The sequence below is a fragment of the Pelodiscus sinensis genome, chromosome 10 (assembly GCF_049634645.1).
Source record: "Pelodiscus sinensis isolate JC-2024 chromosome 10, ASM4963464v1, whole genome shotgun sequence".
NCBI classification, from domain to species: domain Eukaryota; kingdom Metazoa; phylum Chordata; order Testudines; family Trionychidae; genus Pelodiscus; species Pelodiscus sinensis.
Window position 1 is genome coordinate 10,822,306 of NC_134720.1, and position 27,789 is coordinate 10,850,094.

Consider the following 27,789-nt stretch of genomic DNA (forward strand, 5'->3'; position numbering starts at 1 on the left):
GCGGCAGCGTGGCCCGAAGCGGCGCGCTGTGCGCGCCAGTTGAAAGGAGCACCGGGGAGCCGGGAGAAGCGGGGGCCGTATTAAATCCGACCGCGGGCCGCAATTGGCCCGCGGGCCGGACTTTGGACATGCCTGACCTAGGCAGAGGAATTTTTATAGTTATTGGAAGTAGAATATAGAGGGCTTATATCAAGACATGGAAGAGGAGATGGAAGGAAGTAACGATTGTCTGGAAAGGGAAAGAAAGTGGTGGGGGCAAAAGTTTTAAAAGGAAGGAGCGGAGAGGAACCAAGTGCTTCTGGGGCTTATGAAACACTATCTGTAGAAATGACATCATCATTAAGGGCATGTCTACACAGCAGGGCTAAAGCCAATTGCGTAGCTTAAGTTGAAATAGTTTATTTTGGCTTTAGGCACTGTCTACACAGTAGGGAGTCGAAGGAAGAGCACTCTTTCTCCAACTTCCCTTACTCCTCATAAAATGAGGGTTACAGGAATAGGAGTAAGATGTCCTCCAGCTCAACACTATTTTGACATTATGTTGTAGTGTAGATGAAGATTATGTTATTTTAGAATAACGTTAGTTATTCTGACATAACACTGCTGTGTAGACGTTCCCTAAAGGAGGACAGTGATAGAGATGCAGCCATGTTAGTCTGGTGTAGCTGAAACAAAGGAGGAGCTTGTCTGTATCTATTGATCAATCTCTTGTCTAACTGTTAAATCTTTATTTGGGAGATGTTGGCTCAGTATTCTTTCTCCTGTCTCTAGCATGCCCCAATCAAACAAATGAAATACATAGACATTTTGCCATTGACATCAGAGGGAACAAGCCTCTTTGAATTCTATGGACCATATTCTACATCTGGTTACTTGAATGTAAATCTCAAGTAACTCAGTAGAGTGACTCCTGATTTATACTGCTGAAATGGAAGACAGAATAGGGCTGCATTGATAAAGCCTCCTGTAATGTTGCCAGCTGAAAAGTATAGTTCTCTACTATGGCAGGGACGTATTTTCTCCTTAAATGAACTAAGACTTACTTCATGGGAGTCCTGTACTTTCCAGTGACAGTGAACTCACTTCCGTTACTTTGTTTACAGCTGAATGGGAGGTTTTTTTCCTCTTCCATTCACCAGGAGCAAGGAAACATTGTTGAATTTTAAATATCCAGGTTTCTGTTTCTTGTCTTGCTGCTTTAAGCTATGCAGGAGAAGGGGAGCATTGGAGATATCAGGTGTGGCAAGAGCAGCCACAAGTGCAGCTGTGAGAGGCCTTTGGAGGTTATTTCAAAATAGTAGCAGCTGATTGTCCACATTAATACCATTTCAAAATAACAATTTTGAAATAAGCATTATTCCTCATGGAAAGCAGGAGTTATTATTTGAAATAACCAGCCTGTTATTTCAAGATAACGGGCTTGGTAGTGTGGTCACTGCACTTGTTTACATATAAATGTGTTAATGGTTCTGGGAGCAGGTATAGACTGTTAATGTGTATTATGTCTTCCGCTTATTTGTGATGGGCCTGTTCCTGGAGAGGTTCTGTGTGTACCTCTACTAGTGACTTTTAGGGTTGCCAGTTTTGGTTAGATTGAGGTTTCATCACATGGCATAATCCTTAATTAAAGATTCATACTTAATTCCTGGAGACTCCAGAGCAATCATAAAAGGACTGATAACACTAGGCATTAGACTAGAGAGACTTTTGCACATTGAGCACTTGCAGGACCTGGACGTTTATTGGTGCTTGGTTCTGCAAACGTTTCCCCTGCCCCCCATGTGTGTATTTAGCTGCTTCTGCATGGAGTCCCAACAAACAACCATTGGTGCATGAGTGTTTGCAGCAGGAAGCCCGTAACTGAACAGAAGAAAAATATTAGCATATTTAAAAATGAATTGATTTTATGGCTATGAATTCACATGGAGCAACTATTGCCCTTGCATGTGTCCTCCTAAGTAACTTTCCTCTGTAAATCACTTTGGCTATATCTAGACTACACCCCTCTGTCAGCAGAGGGATGTAACTTAGACATTTCGAAAGTGCAAATGAAGTGGGGATTTTAAATATCCTGTGCTTCATTTGCACAATCACATCATGGCGCTGTTTTGATCAAGTGCCGTTTTGAAAGTGAAACCTCAGTTTAGATGCAGTTCTTTCAAAAACAGGCCAATTTTTCGAAAGAACGGCGTCTAAACTGTGTTTTCCCTTTTGAAATGGCGCTTGTTTGAAGAAGTGCCATAAACGATTATGCAAATGAAGCATTGGATATTTAAATCCCCGCTTCATTTGCACTTTCAAAATGTCTAATTTAAATCCCTCTGAAGACAGAGGAGTGTAGACTAGATGTAGCCTTTGTGTTACAATTTCATCTTTTCTCATTTTCACCATGTCCGCTCTCTGGTTTATGCCCCTCCTCCTTGGCAGGGCAGGAAACTCTGAGGGTCCAGTCCAAATTTGCTGTTCACTTTTCTTCTGGTCTTTTTTCCTTTCCATGGGGAAAGAGGGTGTGACGGGGTGACGCAATCCTGCACTACCTTCGGCCACCTCCAGGAGCTGGAGGGAGATGAACTGGTGCCCCACGCCGCCGGGGAGACCACAGCGGCATCAGGTGCACACCACGCAGCCGGTGAGCGGGCACGGGAGGCTGTGGCAGCGGCAGGAGTGCGCCGCGCGGTCAGCGGCTTGGCCAGCGCCCCAGGTGATTTGCCGGGGGAGGCACCGGCGCAAGTGAACACTGATGCCGGTGAGGGTGTCAGGGGTGGAGCCCGCGGGGGTGGGGGAGGAGCAGAGGTAAAAGACGCCAGTGCAGGAATATTGGGGAGGGGGACGGTTGAGCCCCAGGAGGAGGAGAGCGGTGCTCTTGGCATTCTAAGGGTGGCTGGAGCCTTCCGACGGGGAAGGGCGGTGGGGGACCCAGAGGAGGAGAGTCCGGACTCCCGGCAAGAAACGTATGGAACACCAGGGTGAGCGGGGGTGAGGAAGTAGCTCAGGGAGGGCGTAATTGGATAGCCTGTGGGCTGATGAGTTGTGGCAGGTAGCCCCATCAGCCAGGTGAGGGGAAAGAGCCCTGGGCTGGGGTCTGGAGAGAGGGTGGGCCCGGGCCCCCGTCGCACTCCGCTTGGGGTAACCATAGGTGTGAATTGGTTAGGAAGGACACGTCCGACTAGGAGGGGCAGGTCGGGGTGGCGTAGGAACACGGAGGCAGAGAGAGGGGGACATGAGGACGTGACCAAGTTGCCCTATGACAGAGAGGGAAAAAATGATGCTCTCAAGCAGCATAGATGGCTCCAGGTTACAGGGCTGTCCTAAGTGGGTGGTTACCCTTCAATGGAGCAAAGAGATAAGAATTTTTGACCCCTACAGCCTGCCCAGTTCATGTCCTGCACTGCTGCTTGACAAAGAGGGAACTGTGCTGCAGATGTAGCTGGATCCCCTTTTTCCAGACCAGAGAGGTGAGATACATTCAAACAAAGTCTTTCTATGTATGGATCAAGAGGCTATGATGGGCCTTTTCTTTTTTTCCATTTAGTGAAGCCCTTTGAGAGCCTCTGGGGAAAGGAACTAGATACATCAGGTGCAAAATATTACTGTTACGGTTAGTTTCACCCTTTTTCTCCTTTCTCTTCCTTTTCTCTTTCCTTTGTCTGCTTCTCTCTTGCAGCTCTACCCTTCTCTACTTTTGGTTATCCCTGCTCTTTCATTTAGCACTTTATTTGTCGATGTTGTGTTCTTTCCTCCTGTTGGAACCCTTCTATCTGATCTCCAGTCACTCACTTTCTTCATACTGTATTAACTATAATGCACACTGACAATCTAATCTGGTAGTAATTGTTCCAATAAATGTATCTAGACATTTCAGAGAGAGTAGACATTTAATCCAAGGACCTTTTCAGAGTCCTCATAATGCATCTTCATCCCATGTATTTAGTACAAGGGCCATATATTATTTTGCATATGTGGGTATTTCCCCAGGCATGTGTTTGGATATCAATTGTCATTTGCTTTGAGGAGTTATTTAATTTTGTTACTTAATAATAATTACACTTTTAAAATATATCAAACAACTCTCATCTGAGGTTCCCAAAATGCCTTATGAATGTTAATTAAGCCTTAATACCTTCGTGAGATAGTGATTATTTTTGGCTCATTATAGGAGGTTAAAATGAAGCACATTCTTCAGGTTAGAAGTTTGCTAAGATTACTGAGGAATTGTTAGAGCCTGAAACAGAACCCAAGCCCTAACTCCTATCCCCTTGCTTTCACAAATTAAACCTTGTTCTTATTAGAAAGTTTACATTTCCATTTAAGTCACATCAAACAGAGGTCCAAAAACTGATACCTGTGTTGCACCAAACAACACTTTAGCCCAACTTGACATCAGTCTTCCCTGTATTACTTTATTGGTTTGTTCTTATGTTAACCAATCCTTAGTTCTGAACCATTCTCATTTGCTATTCTTGATGCTTCCTCTCCTTTGAATGAGCAGTAAGCTTTCTTTCCTAAAGAGACAGCTAGTTTGATGTGACTCATTTAATTGATGTAATAGCCACACTCACAGAGTGATCATCATCATCATTAACCCACCAGTGACTGGTTAGTACTTGTAAGGCTCTTGGGCTACTCACAGGAAGTTTACTAGAAAACTGTACTCACCTCACTGTGATTTAGGTTCACACATAGCAGTTCTTTCTTGGGCAAAACTCACAGTAACTAACCTACTGCTCTCTTGGCAAAGCAGGGGATATAGGATCAGTCCCTGGTGAAAAAGCTTCCATGGGAGGGAAGGACTGGAAAGGGTGAGAAGCAAAGTTTCCTTTGTTAGCAGTTAAAATATTAAAATATTGAGCAAAATGATAAGATCATACCCAAGGTGTTTGTGTCCCCTGAATCTTTCTTCATATCAGATGCATGTGTCTGAAGAGGGAAGTGGACAAAGACTTGCACTGATTTAAGTGGAGGGGGAAAGGTTCTCACACTGATTCAATTAGGAGTAGTATATGTTGTAATATAGCTCCAAGGGATAACTGAAACTTTCTGAGACTGCTTTCCCCCCCTCGGCACCCTCACCCCAACCTTTTGGCAGCTGCCACATGGAGTTCATTTCATATTTCGACTGTAATGTAAGTGATATAGAAAAATAATTCTTATTGTGACAGATCCACTGGGTAGAATGCATGCACGTGCTCCTCCCATTAATCATACAATGCAATTGCTCTTAAGCCATTTTCCTCCAAATGGGTTTCCAATAGATGGATTTTCTTTTTGGTTTTTAATAGAAAGTAGTAAATTATTAACACAGAAAATCATCATTCTGCCTGGGAGAAGGCAAATACAGTATGGAAAGTACAAATGTGTCATCACAGCTGTTTTATTAGTTAGTATCGTGGCACAGAGTATAGCATAAAATAAGAGACCTTGCTAAAGGAATGAACAAATGAAAGTGCAGATTCTCATCCAGTATAGTATGACTCCATCAACTTCAATGCAATGACTGAACTTGTTGAGAATCAGATCCATAGTGTTTCTCAAAGCAAAAGTTTCCTTTAACTTGAAAAACAAGTATTATTCTGAAAAAAAAATCAGGGACTACTTTGACTGTGACTCTTTCCCAGGTTTGTCCCAGGCCATCTTCTGTTTCATTGGAATTCACTGTGTTTGAGGTTTGAAATACATTGTATAACTTATTTTATAAACATGCAATTCCTTTTTTAAATAAATTTGGTGAACATGTGAATTCACATAAAATAAATTAAAAGAATGGCTCCAGCATACTCTGTTACACTGCTAAATCCTTGAGTTGGATTATTTTGTATTTTATTATATGAATAAAGTGTATTTTATTATATGAATAAAGTGTAACTCCATTAGTATAGTGTGACCTAGCAGATATTCTCTGTTTGCAGATTCATGAATGAGAGAAATAAAGGGGACACTTTCCATTGCCTATATCTTCTTTTCCTCATTTGCATCTCAACCCATCCTAAACTCTGCTTTGATCAAATTCTTCTTTAGGTCTAAGAAACATAAAATGAAGATTTACCATTATATGGAAAACTCCGTACATTGGTTTATAGGTACTTAAGACCTATAAGGTACTTTAAGGTAACTCAGTCATAAAAAAAGGATTATTTTTAAAACCTCTTTATCACATGCATGTTTTTACTGGCAGAATTATCCATCAAACTATTTACTACTTAAAACTTTTGTTAAGTAAACACAGTTTGCTTTACATATTGATTTGTTGTGTATAATTGATTACTTTTATGGGTACAATTTTCAAGAGCAATCAATGTGAACAGAGTTAGGCCAACTGATCATTTTTAAAAATCTCATCTTAAAAAGTCACAATATTAAAATGCAAACATAGATGCAGTACTTGATACAATGGCAAAGGGTTAGGGTGAAGACATTACATATGAGCAGGGAGCTGCACCCCCTGCTCGTTACACTCACCAACCCCCCTCTCTGTGGACCCTTTCACAGCCAGAGAACCTGATGACATCATACTGTTGCATGGCAAGAAAACTTTTTATATAAAGAGATAAAAGAAAAAGTGTGTGAGACAGACAACATAGTGTCAGAGAGGATATAATAAGCATGGCTCATTATTGCCACTTAACACTATAAAGTATCTTTTATCAAAGAGAAAAGAAGGCTGTGTGAAAGAAGTGAAGGTGAAATTAAAAACAAGAGAGGACTACTGCAACAATGTACAAGACAACATCCCAAGTGATCCAGAAGTTTCAAGATGTAGTAGAGACCTCACCACGTAGTCTAGAAGAAATTTTCATCAATCATGGTATTCCTCAATATTTTCTTATCAAAACTGTTTGTAAGTAGATGTGTCCATGTCCAATAATGGGTGACAATTCATTCTTTTGCTGTTGGAAAATGATCTCTCCAATCTCTAAAATATGTTTACAGTCAGACATAATTAGTCCACTTGAGCCAGCATATGAAAAAATAGGATAAATCTGACATAACTTCAAACATTGAAAGAAGAACCAGAAGTGTATTCTGTCTCCAACAGTGACTCATACCAGAAATTCAGGGGAAAAGTACAGAATGTTTATCCATCCCTGGCCTCCCCCCTCCCGGCTTCTAACAGTTGAGGTTTAGGGAGTACTCAGGGCATGGGACTGTACCACTGATAGGCCTATTCTCCATGGTCTTATCTAGTTAATTTTTGAATGTTTTGGCCATCATAACATACAATGGCAATGAGTTACACAGGTTAATTGGGCACTATGTGGCCACATCTATATTGCAACACTACTTCAGGATACTGGAGTATCCCGAAATAGCTATTTCACTTCTTCACAGCAAACCCGTTATTTCAGGCTCACTCTTCTGACATCCCTGTAAACCTCATTCCACAAGGAGTAAAGGATGTTTCAGAATAACAGGTTATTTTGAAATTTAGCACTGTGTAGACAGCACTAAATTATGAAATAAGCTATTTCAAAATAAGATCAAAATAAAATGTGCAATTTGCATAGCTGAAATTGTGTATCTTATTTTGAACTATGGGACAGTGTAGATGTAGCCTGTGAAAAAAAACCTTCTTTTTGCTTTTATTCATTCTGCTGCCTATCCAGTATGACTTTGTCTACACTGTGAGTTTTTGCAGCAGAAAATATGCTAATGAGGGACTCATTAGCATAAGTTGCAATATCATTAGCATATTTTCTGCCATTTCTTTTTGCGCAAGGGGTTTTTGTGCAAAGAGAAGCAATGTAGCCGCTTCCGTTTTGTGCAAATCCTGTTTTGCGCAAGATCCTTATGCCTCTCCCAGAGGCACACAAGAAACTACAAAATGTTAGACCTGGGGGTCTCCCGGAGAGGCATGAGGATCTTGTGCAAAATGGGACAGCCCAAGCACTTCCCCATGCAGCTGCCAGCTTGAGGGGGAGGTGCAGCATGCAGGAATCCTTGCACAAGGCTCCCAGAAGAACCCAGGCCCCAGCACCCACATAGTCCCAGCCACAGAGTGCTGCTCAGTCTGGGAAGCCATTCTGACTGCCTCTGCTGCAATGCAAACTGCATGTCCAAGCTGACATGTTTCTATAGCCTACAGGGCCGGTTTGGGGGGTCAATTTCAGTTACCCCGGGTAGGAACGGAGAATCCTAGATGAGGATGTGGACGTTAGCAGAGTGTGGGGGGTGCAGGTGGGATTCCAGTATGAGGGCATGGCTGTTAATGGGGGACATTCCAGCACAAGAAGATGGGGGTGTCAGGATGACGACTCAGTTTAATGTCTTTTATAGGATCCTGGTCTCTCTCTGGGCTCCTGGACACGGGAGGAGACACTATCAACTTGCTTGTACTGCATTGTCAACCACAAGCATTCAAAACTTATGAATCAGCCCTTCTCCTCCCACCCCCAAAAAGAGAATGGCTTCTTGAAATCACAGATAAAATTACATTTGGGGATCTTTTTATTTGGTAGCTGGTGTTTGAGGTCTTTGGCTGAACTTGGAAATGTTTTCTAGCTTTTCTCCACAAACCATGAGACCTAAAGTTTTCTTTTAAAAAAAAAGAAAAATAAAGAAAAAGAAGGCTGGGATTCTCTTCTAACACTATACAGCGACAAGCAAGCTGTATAATCTACTAAGTCAGAGCAATCACAGTTGATGGCAGTGCATGAGGCATCAAGTTTCCAGACTTGCCTTAATTCTAATAATATGGCTGAGCTCTCCAGAAACAAACAAAAAAAACAGCCCCATCTATCAGGAGGCTTGTGATCAAACCTGGAGAGTTGGCATCACTGATATCTAGTCACAAAATGAGTTAGTAGTGTTACAGCTTACACCGATAGGCTCTGCACACACCTCCTCCAGGGCACAAGGATAAGCTGGAAGTGGCAAGGAACTAGCAGCAGGAAGCCACTCTAGCCCTGCTGCACTACTGGTGGTGGTGGCAGGGGACCCCAGTGGGCTTTAAATCACCTAGGGGTGACAGGTGGGACTGGGGGACACATGGTGGGGGGAATGCATGGGCCAGCAGGAGGGGCCAGGAGACACCTGGAGGGGAAATGTATAGAGACCCCCCCCAAGAACCCTGCCAGAAGGGGGTGCACTTCTGCCCGCTAGGAGTATTTGAGAACTGGTGCTGCTCTAAGGTAAATTGAGTTTGAGACCCCTGTGCTAGACTTTCCTTAAGTTTGCTCCCTTTCCTATAGGATGTATTGATGGTGTCTAACGTGTACACAGAAGTACACATGCTGGAGCAGTGGGTTTGAACTATAGTGTATGACAGTATGCAAACTGCAAATCTGACTACAGGGACATTATTTTAGTAAGAAAAGGACTTTGTCTATAATAAGGCTCCACATTAACCACATATGTATGAGCCTGTGTACACTTTGCAAGTGGAACACTGACAATTAGACAGTGAGGGTATGCCTACACAGCAAAGTTATTTTGAAATAACAGCTGTTATTTGGAAATAACTGTACTAGCGTCTACACAAGCCAACTGCTATTTCAAAATTATTTCTAAATAGAGGGCCTCCAGCCCTTCCCAGGGTGCCCTGCTGGCCACTCTAGCCACAACCAAGAAAACTACTCTCTCTCCCCCTCTCCCCAGAGCCCTTAAAGGGGTAGAGTCTGGCCACAGTGCGTGTGCCAGCTCCAAGCGTGCCAGCCCAACAAACAGTCTGTCTTGCCCCTGACTCAGTGGCCCCAATATGAGCCAGCAAGCCACCAGCAGCCAGCCCTCCACTGGTCCCCAGGAGCAGTCTGCCAGCTCCCAGGAGCCTGTCAGGGGCTGGAAAAGGCAGGCGCCTTCTTGTTCCAGTGCGGAGATCATGGACTTCATTGAGGTTTGAGGGGAATCCTCCAAAGTCCATGATCTCCGCACTAGATGGAGGAATGCGGCTGTCTATGGTAGGATAGCTGCCAGCATAGCCAGCAAAGGCCACATCCGCACCCAGGAGCAGGTGCGGATGAAAATAAAAGAGCTTCGGCAGGCATATGCCAGGGACACAGGGGGCAGCTCTGTGACGTAGTGGGGGTACTTGCTGGGCTGTGGTGACCTCTGCTGTCTGGAGCAAGACCCAGCAGGGAAAACCTCGCTAGGCAGAGGTAAGGCCAAACTTGTCGAACCAGTGGCCAGACACCCCCCATGGAGAGGAACAAAGGAAGGTGAATGCTGCCCTGGACTGGGGGGCAGGGCTGCAAGGGAATTTAGTTGTTACTGTGGGAGAGCATGGAGGAGAGCCTAGGGAGAGGAGCTGGAGTTTAGGGGCCCAGTCTCCCCCCAACTCAAGGGGGCCTGAGGCATCCTAGCCCAGTTCTGTGACCAGACTACATCTGTGCTATGCTGTATCCTAGAGAGGCAATAAACTTCCTCTATTCCACCGGCTGGTGCAGTCTGTTTGTGCCATTTCGGGGTGCAGGAGACGGGGAACCCCCAACGCGCCGTCACACTGGTGTCAGGGGTGGGATGCACTGCACCCCGTGGATGAAGCTCCCAGCGGCAAGCGACAAGGCACAGTAGAAGCAAGAGCCCTGGAGCCAGGCGTGCTGGAGACAGAGCGAAGCGGTTCCTGGGAATCGTGGGGCGCTGCAGCACTAGACTGGTGAGTCTGCACCGAGGGGCCCAGCGGGCAGATGGCCTACGCCCGACTCTTGAAGGCAGAGCTGGTGGGGCTGTGCAGAGAGAGGGGCTTGCCGGTGCGGAAAGCAACCAAGGCCCAGCTGATTACCCAGCTGGAAGAGAATGACCAGCCACGGGGCCAGGATCTTGTCCCCAGGGGAAGCAGCCAGACCCCCCCTGAGAGTGTGTCAGGCTCAGAGAGGGGGAGGAACGCTGGAACCCACCGGAGAGATGAGACAGCGTCTCCCGGGAGGCCTGCAAGCCGTAGCCCATCTAGGGCAGGGGCCAGCCCAGCGGAGCTGCGGCGGCTGGAGATCCAGCTGCGGATGAAGGAATTGGAAGTACAGGACCGAGAGAAGGAGCGCCAAGATCGAGAGAGGGACCGCCAGGATCGAGAGAAGGAGCGCCAAGATCAAGAGAGGGACCGCCAGGATCGAGAGAAGGAGCGCCAAGATCGAGAGAGGCAGCGACAGCATGAGCTGGCCATGGCAGAGCGGAGAACCTGCGAGGCCCCGGCTGCGCCAAGAGTGGATGGGCCCCAGAGTCCCGGGGATGCCATGCGCTTGGAGAGGCTCACGGTGGCCCAATTGAAGGACGTGGGCGACATAGACGGGTTCCTCAGCTCCTTTGAGAGGGCCTGTGGGCTGCAACAGGTCCCCCCAGCTGACTGGCTGCAGGAGCTCATCCCCGCACTGAACCAGGAGGCGGCCGGAGTGCTCAGTCAGCTGGAGGACCTACAGCCAGGGGATTACAACCGAGTCAAGGAGGCCCTGCTGCACAAGTTCGGGCTGACCCCCGAGATGTACAGGAAGAAGTTCCGGGGGGTACAGAAAGGGCCACGGGAGACCTATGTGGACCTGGCCTCCCGCCTGGCGCAATATTGCCGCAAGTGGGTCTCGGGAGTCGGAGCCCAGACCGCAGAGGAGCTGCTCAAGCTGGTCATGATGGAGCAGTTCTATGAAGCATGCCCACCCAAACTGAGGCTGTGGCTCAAGGACCGGAGACCAGAGAACCCCCAGGAGGCCGGGAGACTGGCGGATGAGTTCACAGAGAGCCGGTCCGGGGGTGAACGGGAGTCCCGGAGAGAAAGAGAATCGCGCAGAGACCGGTTCTCGGCGGAGCAACGGAGAGAGACACCTCCGAGGCGAGCCCCAGGGACCAGGACCAGTCGTCGATACCCCAGAAAACCAGCCAGAGCCCGGGCAGAGCCGACCCGAATGGGCCCACACAACCTAACTTGCCATCGCTGTGGGCAACGAGGCCACAAGAGGGCTCAATGCACCAGGCGCAAGAACAGGTCCCATGACCTGGGACGTTCCAGGGTTAACTGGCTGGGGCGGGAGGAAGGGCTGGCTGCCCCAGTGGCAGGGGCTGGCCGGCAAACCTCCGCTCGGGGAGGGGGGAAGGATGCTCAGTGCACCTCCCCTGGGAGGTCTGACCCTCGGGAGACAGATTTATCCGTGCACCGGGTGGGGGCGGGGCGGCCCCTACGGAGGGACTGCCTCGTACCCCTGGAGGTGGATGGCAGGAAGGTGACGGGTTTCTGGGACACGGGGGCGGAGGTGACGCTGGCCCGGCCCGACATAGTGGCCCCAGACCGTATGCTACCCGACACTCAGCTGACACTGAGGGGCATAGGCGGCACCCCCTTTGAGGTACCTGTAGCCAGGGTGCATCTGAAATGGGAGGCCAAGGAGGGCCCCAAGGAAGTGGGGGTGCACCCGCACTTGCCCACCGACGTGCTAATGGGGAGTGACCTAGAGGAGTGGCCAGACGGACCCCACAGGACGCTGGTCACCACCCGTAGCCAGAGCAAGCGAGGGGCTTGCGGCCCGGAACTCGAGGAGGTTCCCCAACAGGGGGCCCAGGGCCCCGTCCCAGCAGACCTAGAGTTGGACCTAGGCAGTGGGGGGAACCACTGCCCTGTCCCAGCCCCAGCCGCTGAATTCCAGGCGGAGGTGCGAGTGGATCCCTCCTTGCAGGCCCTGAGGGACCGGGCTGACCTGGGTGCCGCTCAACCCCTAGGAGGAGATTGCCAGGAGAAGTTCCGGTGGGAGAGGGGATTTCTGTACCGGGAATGGCTTTCCCCCGGGACGGTAGGCAAGTGGGGGCTCCAGCGGCAGCTAGTGGTTCCCCAAAGGTATCGCCGCAAGCTGCTACACCTGGCCCATGACATCCCGTTCTCGGGACACCAGGGGATCCGGCGCACGCGGCTGAGGCTGCTCCAAAACTTCTATTGGCCGGGGATGTTTGCAGCTGTCCAGCGGTACTGCCGGTCCTGCGACTCCTGCCAACGAGTGGGGAAGGCCCAAGACAGGAAGAAAGCTGCATTGAGACCCCTGCCCATCATAGAGGAGCCTTTCCAGAAGGTGGCGATGGATATTGTGGGGCCCTTCAACAGAGCGACCCGGACAGGGAAGAAATACATACTGGTGGTGGTGGACTTCGCCACCCGCTACCCCGAGGCCGTGGCCCTGCCCTCCATCGAGGCAGACACGGTGGCAGACGCACTGCTGACCATTTTCAGCAGGGTGGGGTTTCCCCAGGAGGTTCTCACGGACCAGGGATCCAACTTCATGTCGGCCCTGCTCCGGTGCTTGTGGGAGAAGAGTGGGGTGCAACACACCTGGGCCTCGGCGTATCACCCCCAGACCAACGGGTTGGTGGAGAGGTTCAATGGGACTCTGAAGCAGATGCTACGGACCTTTATGCACAAACACCCGCAGGACTGGGACAAGTACCTACCCCACCTGCTGTTTGCGTACAGGGAAGTGCCCCAGGAGTCCACGGGGTTCTCGCTGTTCGAGCTGTTATATGGGAGGCGAGTGAGGGGCCCCCTGGACTTATTGAAAGACGAGTGGGAGGGGAAGGTCTCCCCGGAGGGTGAGCCGGTCGTGGAATACGTCCTGACATTCCGGGAAAGACTTGCCGAGCTCATGGGCCTGGCCAGAGAGAACCTGAGCAGGACCCAGAGGAAGCAGAAGGTCTGGTACGTCCGCAATGCACGGGCCCGCGCCTACGCTACCGGGGACCAGGTGATGGTCCTGATCCCCGTGCGGAAGAACAAGCTGCAAGCCGCCTGGGACGGCCCCTTCAAGGTGGTTAAGCAGCTGAACGAGGTGAACTACGTGGTGGAGCTGACGGGCCGGACACGCGGCCAGCGGGTATATCATGTTAACATGATGAAGCCGTACTGGGACAGGGAGAACTTGGTGCTGGCCATGTGTAAGCCCTGGGAGGAGCAGGGGGAGGATCCCCTGGTGGGCCTGTTCCCTGGGACCGGAGAGGACTCTTCGCTGGAGTCAATTTCCCTCTCGGACCAGCTCACCCCGGCCCAGCAGGCCGAGATCCGGGAGGTGCTGCGCTCCCACCAGCAGCTGTTCTCCAACAAGCCGGGTCTCACCAACCTGGCTGTCCACCGGGTGCAGACGGGCACTCACCCCCCGGTGCACTGCTCCCCATTCAGAGTCACAGGGAAAACAGCCCAGGACCTGGAGAGAGAGGTCCAGGACATGTTGGCCCTGGGGGTGATCCAGCCGTCCTCCAGCCCCTGGGCCTCTCCCGTGGTGCTGGTTCCCAAGAAGGACGGGTCGATCCGGTTCTGCGTGGACTACCGGAAGCTCAACGCCATCACGGTGTCCGACGCCTACCCGATGCCAAGGCCCGACGAGCTCCTGGACAAGCTGGGGGGAGCTCGCTATCTCACCACCCTGGACCTAACCAAGGGCTACTGGCAGGTGCCGCTAGACCAGGAGGCCAGACTGAAATCGGCTTTCATCACGCCGCTGGGGCTCTATGAGTTCCTGGTCCTACCCTTTGGCCTCAAAGGGGCGCCGGCCACCTTCCAGCACCTGGTGGACCAGCTGCTGAGGGGAATGGAGAACTGTGCCCTAGCGTACATCGATGACATCTGCGTCTTCAGCCAGTCCTGGGAGGACCACGTGGCCCAGGTCAGCCAGGTACTGGATCGGCTGAGGGAGGCTGGGCTGACCGTAAAGGCTGGGAAGTGCAAGGTTGGAATGGCCGAAGTGTCCTACCTGGGCCATAAGGTGGGGAGCGGCTGCTTGAAGCCAGAGCCGGCCAAAGTGGAGGCCATCCGGGACTGGCCTGTGCCCCAGACCAAGAAGCAGGTCCAGGCTTTCATTGGGATGGCGGGGTACTACCGGAGGTTTGTGCCCAACTTCAGCTCCATCGCTGCCCCGATCACAGAGCTGTGCAGGAAGGGGAGGCCCGACAGGGTGGTCTGGACGGAGCAGTGCCAGAGGGCTCTCTGTGCACTGAAGGGAGCCCTGGCCAAGGCCCCAGTGTTGGTAAACCCAGACTTCGACAAGCCCTTTATCGTGTTTACGGACGCCTCGGACACCGGGCTGGGGGCGGTGCTGATGCAGGCGGACGAGAAAGGGGAACGTCACCCCATCGTGTACCTGAGCAGGAAGCTGCTGCCCCGGGAGCGGAGCTACGCGACCGTAGAGAGGGAATGCCTGGCCATGGTGTGGGCCCTGCAAAAGCTGCAGCCGTACCTGTTTGGCCGGCGTTTCACGGTGTTCACCGACCACTGCCCCCTGACCTGGCTGCACCAGATGAAAGGGACGAACGCCAAGCTGCTGTGGTGGAGCCTGCTCCTGCAGGACTACGACATGGAAGTGATCCACGTCAAGGGGAGCGCCAACATCATGGCCGACGCGCTGTCCCGTAGCGAGGGGCCCGAACTTCCCCAGGTCACGAGTGGAGTGACCCTGCTCAGTTCGCTCTCGGAGGGGGGAGAACTGTGACGTAGTGGGGGTACTTGCTGGGCTGTGGTGACCTCTGCTGTCTGGAGCAAGACCCAGCAGGGAAAACCTCGCTAGGCAGAGGTAAGGCCAAACTTGTCGAACCAGTGGCCAGACACCCCCCATGGAGAGGAACAAAGGAAGGTGAATGCTGCCCTGGACTGGGGGGCAGGGCTGCAAGGGAATTTAGTTGTTACTGTGGGAGAGCATGGAGGAGAGCCTAGGGAGAGGAGCTGGAGTTTAGGGGCCCAGTCTCCCCCCAACTCAAGGGGGCCTGAGGCATCCTAGCCCAGTTCTGTGACCAGACTACATCTGTGCTATGCTGTATCCTGGAGAGGCAATAAACTTCCTCTATTCCACCGGCTGGTGCAGTCTGTTTGTGCCATTTCGGGGTGCAGGAGACGGGGAACCCCCAACGCGCCGTCACAAGCTCCCAACCAGGGGTGCACACACCAAGCTGCCCCTATTTCAATGCCCTGGAGCACATCCTGGGGGGTGGGACTGTCTGTGCCCCGCAGGTAGCTGTCAACCCTGGGGTAAAGGGCCCTGACCAGGGCATCAAGGAGGAGGAGGAGGAGGAGGAGAGCCAGGAGCTGCAGCAGACCAGACGGAGCATGCTGAGCAGCCAGGACCCCTGAGCCACCCCAGCAGACCTGTCGCCATTGTCATCTGAGGCCAGGGAGGCAACAACAGGTGAGTGCCATCACTGTCCCCTTATGCAGGGTAGGGGACGGAAACCAGGGACTGCGTGTGTGGGCCTTGTTGTCCATGGATCACGCAGCAACCTGTGCATGTGCGAGCATGTGCCATGCCACCCCTGGGCATGTGGCCCCAGCTGGCTGCCACAAAGGGGCCTTACCCTGTTAGCCACATGCTTGTGTGAAGAGGCATGACCTTCTCCTGACTCTGGGGTGGGGGACAGCAGGAAACTCTCCCTCCACAAGACCACTCTACACAGAAGCAGGGGACTTTCCCCCCCCCCCACACACACACTATATATAGCACAGGGGCATGGGTGTGGTCTCGGAGCAGCTCCCCCTCCTGGGGATAGCAAGACATTCCGAACATGGCCTCTGTGGAAGCACATTGGCTCTGATGGTGCAGGGAACCGTCATCCTTACCTTGCAGAGGGGGGCTGGGCTTCACCCACTGTCCCCCCATGAATTACTGACCACTTCTCTTGTTTCTCCACAGCCTCACCAGCTGTGCTTGCAGGGTGCACCACACCACTCGGGACATGCTCCCGCACCCAAGGGCTCTGCAGGACCACCCGTGCAGTGGAGGAGTACCAACAGCAGCACCTGGGGGCACTACAAGCCCTGCCCTCACCCTCCAGCACTGGGTGTAAGAAGACCTGCAGCTCCGGCGGGAGCAGCTTGCCCAGGGCCATGCCATCTGCCAGCACCTGCAGACCGTGGTGCAGAATGTGTTGCCTCCTGCTGGTCCAGCTCCTGCTGCCTCCCCAGCTACCACTCCTCCTCCCACTCCTTCTGCCCCTCCCACTTCTCCCTCCACATCCTCTATCCCCTCCCCAACCCCCTGGAGACACGGAGGCCCCCACACCTGTGGTGCTGGGAGACAGCTGGCCTGGCAAGACCCCCAACCCTGAACCCTGAGCTTTTCCTCCCCCTTCTTCCCCTTGCTTCTGCCTTCCAGCTCCCTCCTCCCAGGTTTCCCCCTCCCCTCTCCCATCCACTCCCCTGCCTTCTCCCGCCTCCTTTCCCCAGTCTCACCAGAGTTTCATTCTCCCCCGCCAGTTTTATTAAATAAAGAGACTTTGTGTTCATGAAAATACGTGTATTTTCTTTGACATCAGGAAGGTGGGTTAGGGAGGGGTAAGTGGAAGGAGGTGAGGGAGGAATGAGGCACAAGCCTCTAGTGGGGCACACAAGGGAGATTGTTAGTGCTCCTCAGGGTGGAAGCTCTCCTGCAGAGCCTCCTGGATACTGACAGCCCCACATTGGACCTCCCGGATGGCAGCCTGCAGAAAGTGAGCCAGGCTCAGAGCAATGTGTCCAAGAGAAGCACTAGAGTGCCCAGGGGCAGCTCTGGCTCCATGTTGCAGAGTGCTGTGGTGTCCCGAGTGAGGGCAATCAGAGCATGCAGAGAAAAAAATGCTTTGCTGTTCTTCATCAAGGTAGGCAAGCAAGCAGGGAAACCTGAGAACCGGCTGTTCAGGAAAGCGGGGGGAGTCCCTTTAAGCACAGGCCTGAGATAACCTCAGGCAGCAGCCACAAAAAGTAACTCCTGACCTGATTCCCTGCCGAAACTGGTTCCGGCCAACGTTAAATATGATTCAGTGTCCACTCAGTGTGGATGGGCTATTTTAAAATAGCCAAATGCTATTTCGAAATGCATTTTGTGTGTAGATGCGTTATTTCGAAATAACTTATTTTGAATTAACTATTTCAAAATGAGATATTTCAAAATAACACTGTAGTGTAGATGTACACATGCTAGCCTGGGTTTCCCAACCTCTGGGTCGGGACCCAAATATGGGTCGCCATTACATTTCAAAAGGGTCGCCAAGTGTCTCTCCAGGTGGCTCTTCCCCCCACCTCCTCTTCTTTTTGAATTGTCTTGGGCCACCAAATCTTTCTGAATTGTCAAAACGGGTTCCCATTTGGAAAAGGTTGGGAACCACTGTGCTAGACCATTCAGAAAGTTGACCTGTTCCGTTAAATGTAATGAACTTACTTCAAAAGTTGGCCCATTAACTTAAAGAGATAAGTATGTGCAACCAAAACCTGCTCATCCTTTTCCAGAATGTTCATTCTGTTCCCTCCTCCAGAACTCAGAAAGATAAAGAAACAAGGACTTTACACATCAAGCCAACTGTAACTACTTAGAGTGTTTTCTGCTTTAAACTCTACGATGTGTAATGTGGAACATCAGGAAGATACACTAGTGAACTCTCCCCCTCTAATGGGAAACAGTTGAGGGTTTTACCAAATCTGTCACTTTTTAAATGAAAACATGAAAAAGGCTAAGATAAAACAAAACAAAACAAAATTGAAATAATGCTCTTTGATTCAGATGCCGAAAATTGTTCCGCAAGGAACGGAAAAGCTGATGGGGAAAAAATAAAATGAAATCTTATGGTGCTTGTAGCAGCCCAAGCAGACATTCTTCCCTATAATCCTCTTACTCTCCTCTTTGCTCAAAAAAAAAATCCCTTCACTGATCGTTTGTAGAGTCTTGGGAATCTAGGATGTTTAAACAAGTGGTTTCCATTTCTATTTCAGGATAACTTGTGATTGTCCCAGCCAGCTCTTCACTCATCTGGGCTGAAGTGTACAGTAGTTTATCAAAAAAGGTGAATTTGGAGGTTTCCCAAACAAGATTAATATTGGTGGGGCAGTCAAAAAGAAAAGACAATGTTTTGTGTGACAGCAGGTTTAGAGCACAAGGAAAATAAATGTTTGATGGCACTGTATTAACAATAAATTAATCTGGTACATTCAATATTTCCAGTTTCTTTTCAAAATTTGTGAACGTCTTAAAAGCACACTAAAAATTGAGAAAAATATTTGATGGCAGGGGAGAGAACATTTGAGTAATATACTTTGCTAGTTAATTTCTGTATACCCTTTGGATTTATAGCAAGAGCTTTTGCTCTGAAAACTCTATTTCTGCAGGCTCCACATCTTCTAATCTCACATTGGTGACATTAGATTGTTGCCATGGAAATATGTAATGATGACACAAATTAAAGTGCCAGAGGCATGTATTATCCATTGATATTAATGGGATGTCCTGCTGCTGATCCAAATCAATTGTATGGCTTTCCTGTTTCACTGTAGCATGGCTTGAGAAGAATAGAGGGACTACCAGCAAACTGTTTTTAAACACATGTGTTTTATAGCAAACATAGCAAGAACGGTTATTAAAGAAACAAGTTAACATTGAATACAACCAGTCAATTCTTTGCTGCAAAGTTTTATTTTGAAATAGGAGTATGTTAAACTGGAAATAATGAACATTGCACCTCAAGGAAGAATTTCCAGATGAATAATCGTTTGTGCTGCAGTTCATGAACGTTTTCATGAATGAAACAGTAATCAGCCACATGCTCACAAACAACAAACAATAACACAGCAGGAAGAACAGCAGAGGAAACTTGCCAAGTTTATTCCCCAAAATATGTGTATTTTGACCATATCTAAAGTTAATTGATTTGCATAGTACGTGACATGGTTAACATTTTTAAAAATTGCACTTCTGTCTGATTTTTCCACCTAAGATTAGTGACAAATGATTGGTCTCTAGTTAATTAGTTAAGCATTTGATAGCACTTTGTGTTTGACTTACCAGTGCCCTTTGCTGTTTGCTTTCAAAACAACAACAAGAAAGAATGGCAAAATAGGAAAATGTGACTAACATAATAAATATTGGCAGGTGTAATAGCTGAAAATACTCTGAACTAACTTCTTCAGTTGACTGGATTTATGGTATGCCTTTAAACATGATTACCTATGAAAAGTCTGGTGAACACCTCTCCTGAAAGATAGTTCAACCATAAGACCGTTTTACTTGTTTTTTCCTTCCCTTAGCCAGATGACAAAAAGTTAAAGTCTATTGTCAATAAAATGCTCCCCAAAGATATAATGATGGTCTGTATACATCTTAACTTGCATGACACCATTAACACTGTACTCAATTTAATTAAGCTTACCTTACTTAAAAAATTAATTTTTAGGAGAAAAATAAAGTGTTTCATTTCTAGTCACTATTTTAAAATTGCCATGAATTATTATTTTGTTTTCTGGCTCTGAAATATTCCCTTATTTAGAGAAGCTCTGTGCACCCAACTCTCAGGCGAAGCTAATATCTCCATAAGAGGAAAAACTTAACTTTCTCATTGGCCTGATCCAAAGCTCACTGGAGTTGATAAGAGTCTTTCCGTTGACTTAAGAGGACTTTGGATCACGTCCTTTGTGTCAGGTTAACAAGTGTGTCTGGCTTCAGGTTTTATATCTGTGTATATGTTGATTTAATGTAATACATTTTGGCTCACTTCTTTGCACTTTTCAAAACACTTAAGAGCACAAGGATGAGGGCCCATGTTAGAGGCTCAGAGCCATCTGCAGGCATCAGTAAAATTAACTTAAGTGTGAAATCCCCAATAATGAGGTTTCCTGAAAAGAATCCTATGTACACCTGGAGCTGGACAGCCTAAAGGAAAATATGGCAGTGCTTACATTTCACTTGTGTTTGTGTTTTTTTCTTAACTCTTTCTCCCTAGAGAATGTACATTCTGAAAGATACACATTAGAAAAATACTAAGTTTGCTTGTACAATAATAAGGTTTGACATCTAAATGATGCTGTTTATCAAGGTATTTTTAAGTCCCTCAACCATGTTTTTTCGAGAGTGGCTGGAATAAATGCTAACGTTTATTGAAACTCAAATTCTAAAAGAGACAATGTGCACATTCATTATTTTGAATGAATTCTTTTCCTCCACCATCACTCAGGGTGTGTCTAGACAGCATGGCTCCATCAACGGAGCCAGGTAGATGAGTGTACTCGACAAAGGGAAATGAAGTGGTGATTTAAATAATCGCTGCTTCATTTACATAAAAATGGCCACCGTGCTGTGCCAATCAGCTGATTGTCGGCACACCACAGTAGTCTAGACGGGGATCAGCTGACTCCAGAACCCTTTGTTGTCAGATCCTTTACTCCTCATGAAACAAGGCTTACAGGATCTGATGACAAAGGGTTCTGTGGTTGGCTGATCCCTGTCTAGACTACCGTGCTGTGCCGACAATCAGCTGATCGGCACAGCACGGTGGCCATTTTGATGTAAATGAAGTGGCGATTATTTAAATTGCTGCTTCATTTCCCTTTGCTGAGTACACTCATCTACATGGCTCCATCAACGGAGCCATGTAGTCGAGACACACCCTCAAATCCTGCAGAATTTTAGTTGACTAATAAACACACATCAGGTTTCTAAACTTAAAAAATATATAAAACTTCTATCCAAATAAAGGGTAGGAACTCACTCCTTGCCTCTGCTTTCTTGTCCCTGATTTGATCTTCCATCATGACATTCAAGGCTTATCTATGGAGTGTAGCAGTGAACCTGCTGGGTTTGATTTTTAAAGCACACTAATATGTTGCATATTAATTGGTCTCTATAGACCAAGTGGTGTGCACTGACATTCCTTCATGTGCTTTAGTGCTATTTCAAACAGTATTACACTAAAGAGTGCAAGAAAACTGTTAATGCACACCAGCAGGATTTACAGAGACCAATTAATGCACAACATGTTAGTGTGCATTGCTGGTTTGTGGAGACAAGCCCTCAAGAGTCATTTCTGTCGAATCCTATTGGTTTAGACCTATGAAATTCTTCCAACTTTTCCAAAGTGGTAGTTGAGGTGCTGCTGCTACCAATACACTGTAAGCAATCCCAAGAAGCAGTTGTTTTCAGTTCAGCTCAAAAACCAAAATAAACTCATTTGATTAAGACAGTCTGAGCAATTATTTTGTTGATTGTTACTTAAAGTCATCTTCTGTCTAACTGCCCCACTTTTGTGTGTTCCGGTATGCACACAGTGAGTAGCTAGCACAGGAGGGGATTAAAGGAATGTGTCCATATTTTAAACATCGCATGGCTTCTTTCACTAACATCCTCTGATATTTCTAGCATCAAATCCTTTCTGTATTCCATCATTGTTCGCTGTATATTTATAGAGCAGAGTCCCATTGTGATTGATGCTGGGCAAATATGAGCAAGAGACAGGCTCTGTCCCCCTCTTTACAAATCTGGGAGCAGAAACTACTGGCCCAGTTTTCAGGAAAATTCAGCACAGTAGGTGCAAGTTAGCTACAGAGCATTTCTGAAAAATCAGCCTCCAACTCCAGGTTCTGAGCACTTGTAAATCTTCCCCAGGCCTCTTTTTCAAGTTTGGCCTAAGTGACTTGCCCAAAGTCATACATCAACTCTGGTGCAGAGCTGGGAATTGAATCTAGAGACCAAAAAATCCCAGTGCAAAGCCTTAAACTCACATTACTGCAGTAACCCAACTGTAATCAATGGGCCTATTCCTGAAAGAATAGTGAGCCTTTGAACAATCAGGGCTGACTCCTCCCACCCCAACTGTTTTTGTTGTGTTGTTTGATTGTTCTCAAAGGTTTCTGCCTAAAAACAGATGGGCAAGGAGAAAAAGCAGGGGACTGGGAGACTGAATCTGTTTTCAGGTTTCCAAAACAATTCCCTATAAATGCAGCTGAATCACCAGCCTGACAAGGCAAAGGGTTTAAATAAGGGAAGGCTGATGCCACCATCGCTGCTGGAGCTGGACAGATGTGTGGGGGGGGGAGGGGAGGGGGAAGCAAGGGATGAAGCACCCCTTGGCTGGAAGTGGTTTCTATTATATCCAGGGTTTACAGTTTCGTGCAATAGCTCTCAGCACACACCCCTCCCTGCCACTGTACAAATTGTTCCAACCTCTTACCCTAGTATTACTAGAAAAGTGCCCTATAAAGCACCTTAGGTCTTACCACAGAAACTTCCGGAAAACAAAACCACCCATAGACAGCTCAGAATCCAGGGTGAAAAATGAGGATCATAGTGAAGCAAGGCAAAGGAGAAGTGTTCCTCTGGAAGGCTGGGCCTGGAGCAAGTCCCCAGGCTGGGCAAAGCCACTGTCACACTTGCCTGTTAAAAGCAAAGACATGGCAGGGTCAGCTAGTTTCCTCTGCAGCGGGTAAAGGACAAGTGTGAAAGCAAGTTCAGTGACTGGGGGGGGACACTAATTCTCTGATTTGGCACAAAAAGAATTAAAAGAAAAATTAAGCATCTGAAAACTAGAGCGAGGTGAGAGATTTCTCTACCACTGGGCTTTGGCTCTTTGGTAAACTGAGGCATCATTAAAGAAAGAGAGAGGAAGAGAGGGAAGGAGAGTACATACACGTATACCCCTCTCCCTCTCTCTGACACACACACACACACACCCCTCTCTCCCTTTCTCTGACACACATATACACACCCCTCTCCTTCCCTCTCTCTGACACCCCCGTATCTGATTGACACACACACACACACCTCTCTCTCTCTTCCTTTCTCTGACACTTTCCTCTCTCTCTCTCTTTCTTGGACCCCCCCTCTTTCTCTGACACACACACACACACACACTCTAACACCCTCCCCCCTCTCTCTCCCTTTCTCTGACATCCCCTCCCTCTCTTTCCCTCTCTCTGGGTATGTCTGCACTGCAGAGATTTTCTGGAAACACGACTGTTTTTCCAGAAAAAATACACTTACATCCACACTGCAATTGCGTTCTTTCGACAGGAAGTCGAAAGAACACAGGGGTTTTCTGACAGTTGTAAACCGCTTTCTATGAGGAAGAAGCCTTTTTCTGAGAGAGCTCTTTCAGAAAAAGGTGTGTGTGTGTACACAGGAAAGAGAGGGTTTTTTTGTTTGTTTGTTTGTTTTCCAAAAGAAGAGGCCTCAAGGAAAAAAAAAAAACAGGTGCCTTAGTGGCTGCTCCTTCCATAGTAATCACAACTTAAATGTGAGATAGAGACCAATAAATGTGGAAGCTATCTTGCGAAAAAGCAGATCACTTTTTCAATGTGCTTTTGCTGTGTGGACCCTTTCTTTTGAAATAAGTTTTTCCTGAAGATCTCCTCCAGAAAAGCTTCTTCTGAAAGAAGCCTGCAGTCAAGACATACCCACACACCCCTTTCTCTAACACCCCCTCTCCCTTTCTCTGACCCACACACTGCTCTCTCTCCCTTTCTCTGATGCACACACCCCCCTCTCACACATACACTCTCTCTCTCTCTCTGACACACACCCCCTCTTCCTTTCTCTGATGCACACCCCCCTCACACACACTCTCTCTCTGACATACACCCCCTCTCCCTTTCTCTGATGCACACCCCCCTCACACACACACTCTCTGACACACACACCCTCTGCCTTTCTCTGATGCACACACCCCCTCTCACACATACACTCTCTCTGACACACCCCCCCTCACACACACTCTCTCTCTGACACACACCCCCTCTCCAACGCCCCTCTCCCTTTCTCTGATGCACATCCTCCCTCTCACACATACACTCTCTCTCTCTCTGACACACACCCCCTCTCCCTTTCTCTGACACACCCCCCCTCACACATACACTCTCTCTGACACCCCCCCACACACACACTCTCTCTGACACACACCCCCTCACACACTCTCTCTCTCTCTCTCTCTGACACACACCCCCCTCACACACACTCTCTCTCTGACACACACCCCCTCACACACTCTCTCTCTCTCTCTCTGACACACACCCCCCTCACACACACTCTCTCTCTGACACACACCCCCCTCACACACACTCTCTCTCTGACACACACCCCCCTCACACACACTCTCTCTCTGACACACACCCCCCTCACACACACTCTCTCTCTGACACACACCCCCCTCACACACACACTCTCTCTGACACACACCCCCCCTCACACACACTCTCTCTCTGACACCCCCCCCCTCACACACACTCTCTCTCTGACACACACCCCCCTCACACACACTCTCTCTCTGACACACACCCCCCCTCACACACACTCTCTCTCTGACACACACCCCCTCACACTCTCTCTCTCTCTCTCTGACACACACCCCCCTCACACACACTCTCTCTCTGACACACCCCCCCTCACACACACTCTCTCTCTGACACACACCCCTCTCCAACGCCCCTCTTCCTTTCTCTGACACTCCCCTCACCTCCTCCCCCAGACTCGCACCTGAAAACACACGTTCACACTCTCACAAAGCACACCCCCTTCTTTAAGGACACCTGCGCTGTTTGTGTCCGCCCCGCTCCCTTGCGGAAGACAGGGGCCGGGTCCCCGCGAACGCTTCTCCCCGGTGTGCGCTGAACAGAAGCGAGCCGCGCTCTCTCGGTGAGGCCGGGGGACTCGCGGAGCACGGGCCCGGAAGTAGTTCCGGCACCCACTCGGCGCTGGGCACGGCGGGCTGGCGCCAGGAAGCTTTGCGCGGGCTGCGGCTCTGAACCTGTCTCTGCCGCGCCCGGGCCTGTGAGCGCCGGGGCCGGCCAGCGGGCCGGGCCGGAGGGGTGACACGTGAGCGAGTCACTGCTCAGCCCACGCGCCAGTCGTGGCAGCAGATCCGCCGCCGGAGCGCCGGGCCCCGTGCAGTGGCTGTTTGCTGCGGGCAGAGGGCAGCATTGGCTTTGCACAGCGGAGGAGCCCAGAAAGCGGCCGAGGCAGGCCGGGGGCGAGGGGCGAGCGGAGTGACAGGTTGCCGCTTTCCAGAGGCGTTAGCGCGCAGCCGGGGTAAAATTCTGTCGCTCCTCCGGCAAAACTTCGCCTGGTTCCGAGGGCACGTTCGAGGAGGAGACAAATAGTGTGTGGAGGTGAAGTTCAGATCATGCCCGGAAAATAAACCCTCCTCTGGCTCCCAGCCTCGCTCACGTTTGCCAGACACAAGCCGAGTTACCGCCGGTTTGCACAGATACAGGACTCACTTGACTTCTTACCTATCAGTCCTTTGCGAGGGGGAGAAAAAAAGGCTGCCGCATACATTCGAGACTATGGGATTGGCATACTGTGTAAGTGAGGTGCTAGCCATTCCCTTTATTTCCTTGTGACATCAAATCCCAATGAACCAACCGGCAGTTACTATCCAGTTCCAGAATGCATGGCGCACAGCCGTGCTAAGTGCCCCGACCCAACAGCTGTTGCAAACCTTTGTCAAGGCAGGACTAGCTATCAGATTTACTCACGTGAGAAAGGCTTGTAAGACGGGTCCAAAGCTTCCACATCTAAGAGGGTGCATAGGGCGAATAACCTGACGTGGGAGTTTGCTCTCGATTCGGCTCAGACAAAAATCCTGCTGACGCCGATGGGCCTCTCCCGTTCCCACTGACAGAACTGGAGGATCAAAGCCTTCGTTTGTATTGTGACCAAAAGGAAGTTCTTCAAAAACTGCCAAGTGTCGCCCCACTCGCTTGCGTTTTATGTCAGAAAGAATTAAAGGTTCTTACACAACAGTTTAAAAAAATCTTCACAGGCTGTCGCTGAGAGACGTTTCCTCAATGAATTACACTCGGAAGGCTATTTAGAGCATCAGCTCAGATTTAAACACAGGATGGATCACCAGGGGGGTGAACTAAAGGGTCAAGTCCCTCTCCTGGTTTCAGGTCGGGCAAGAAGGGCAGAAAGACAAAGCAACGGGCCTCTGCGCAGCCAAGCCTACCCTTCCAGAGCAGGGATGCTGGGTGCGGGCAGAAAGCATGTGCCGAAAAGCAGGATCAGGCCCCGAGTTCTCCAGAGCTCACCCGCGTTTGACAACATTGTCATTCAAACGGGACTTGCCTCAACCTTCCTCGCCCAGGGTCCAATCTAACCGCTACAGCCCGCTCGTGACTAGTGCGTTTAACTTTAGGTGCACCCGCCAACGCACTGAGTCACGCCGCAAACACAGAGCACCAGGCTGTCAGCAGGTACTAACCAGCTACAGTCACTCCCTGCCCCACTCCCGCTTCTTAAATTTTTCCTACAACGCTTGAATCCCCACCCAAGCGAGTAATTCGGTCGTTCTCCCATTGAATTAGGGCTGTTCATCTGAGCACAAAGGTACAGTCTTAGGCATTTGGAGCACAACCCCTGAATGCACTAGCCTGAAGAAAGGGGTGTTCGGCATCTCCCAGGATCGAGTCGTCGGGACCCAATCCTTCTATAAGGCGAACCCTTCTTTGATTTCAGGGCGGGTTTGGGGTTCCTCGTCCTCGTTCCTCGTTAAAGCAAAGATATGTATGCTTGGGCCAAGCTGGAGTGAGAAAATTCCTCGTTTCACATCGTTTGACTGCTACAAGGAGAGCAAAGGCTCAGATTCCTTAGGAGCCGCCTCTGGGCTCTCTTGCTGTCACCGTCTATCCCGCTGCTGCAAACCCAAACCTGTCGTTTCGCAAGCTGTGATTTCACTACCCAGAGCTCTTGCATCGGACTGTAGAAAAGCCCCCGCGCGCACACGCTCTGTGGGTAAGGAAATGGTGGCAGCTGGCTCGATATTTTAAATGATTGCTCTGTCTCCTCACAACTCGAGGATCCGATTCTGCAGTCCGCATGCAAGCACAGCTCCTGCGGACTCCCTGGAATGCACTCCATTGGATTTCCCCTGACGGCTGGTGCAAAAAGCAGCCTTGGGTTTTACAATATTAACGCAGTCTCGACAGTAGTCCTATCTAGTTCAGATCTGGCAGAGACTGCAGCCTGATAAACCAATGGTAAAATCAAGGGCACCACTCAGGTAGCCCGGCTGTTTACAACACCCGGTTGCAAAGTGCTAACGCCATAGTTAATTGCTTGGTACAAAAAAGTCGTTGCAAACACCCTTGGTAAAACCTAAGCCCGGATTTTGGGAGCTAAAGTCCCC

The 27,789-nt window shown here is 49.3% G+C and overlaps 2 long non-coding RNA genes across 3 annotated transcripts; one reads left to right on the forward strand and one right to left on the reverse strand.

Moving 5' to 3' along the window:
• Positions 1 to 2,852: 2,852 nt before the first annotated feature.
• LOC142830749 (uncharacterized) lies at positions 2,853 to 6,769 on the forward strand. Its single transcript, XR_012906204.1, has 3 exons — positions 2,853 to 2,966; positions 3,367 to 3,455; positions 6,648 to 6,769. It is a non-coding gene; the product is annotated as an uncharacterized LOC142830749 (long non-coding RNA).
• Positions 6,127 to 27,755, reverse strand: LOC112546105 (uncharacterized). Of its 2 annotated transcripts, none has more exons than XR_003089736.2 (3): positions 25,190 to 27,755; positions 22,886 to 23,042; positions 6,127 to 6,910 (listed from the first exon to the last, which is right to left on the reverse strand). It is a non-coding gene; the product is annotated as an uncharacterized LOC112546105 (long non-coding RNA). The 2 variants fall into 2 exon arrangements; XR_003089735.2 differs by having other exon boundaries at positions 6,129 to 6,910; positions 25,892 to 27,750.
• Between the last annotated feature and the right edge of the window lie 34 nt (positions 27,756 to 27,789).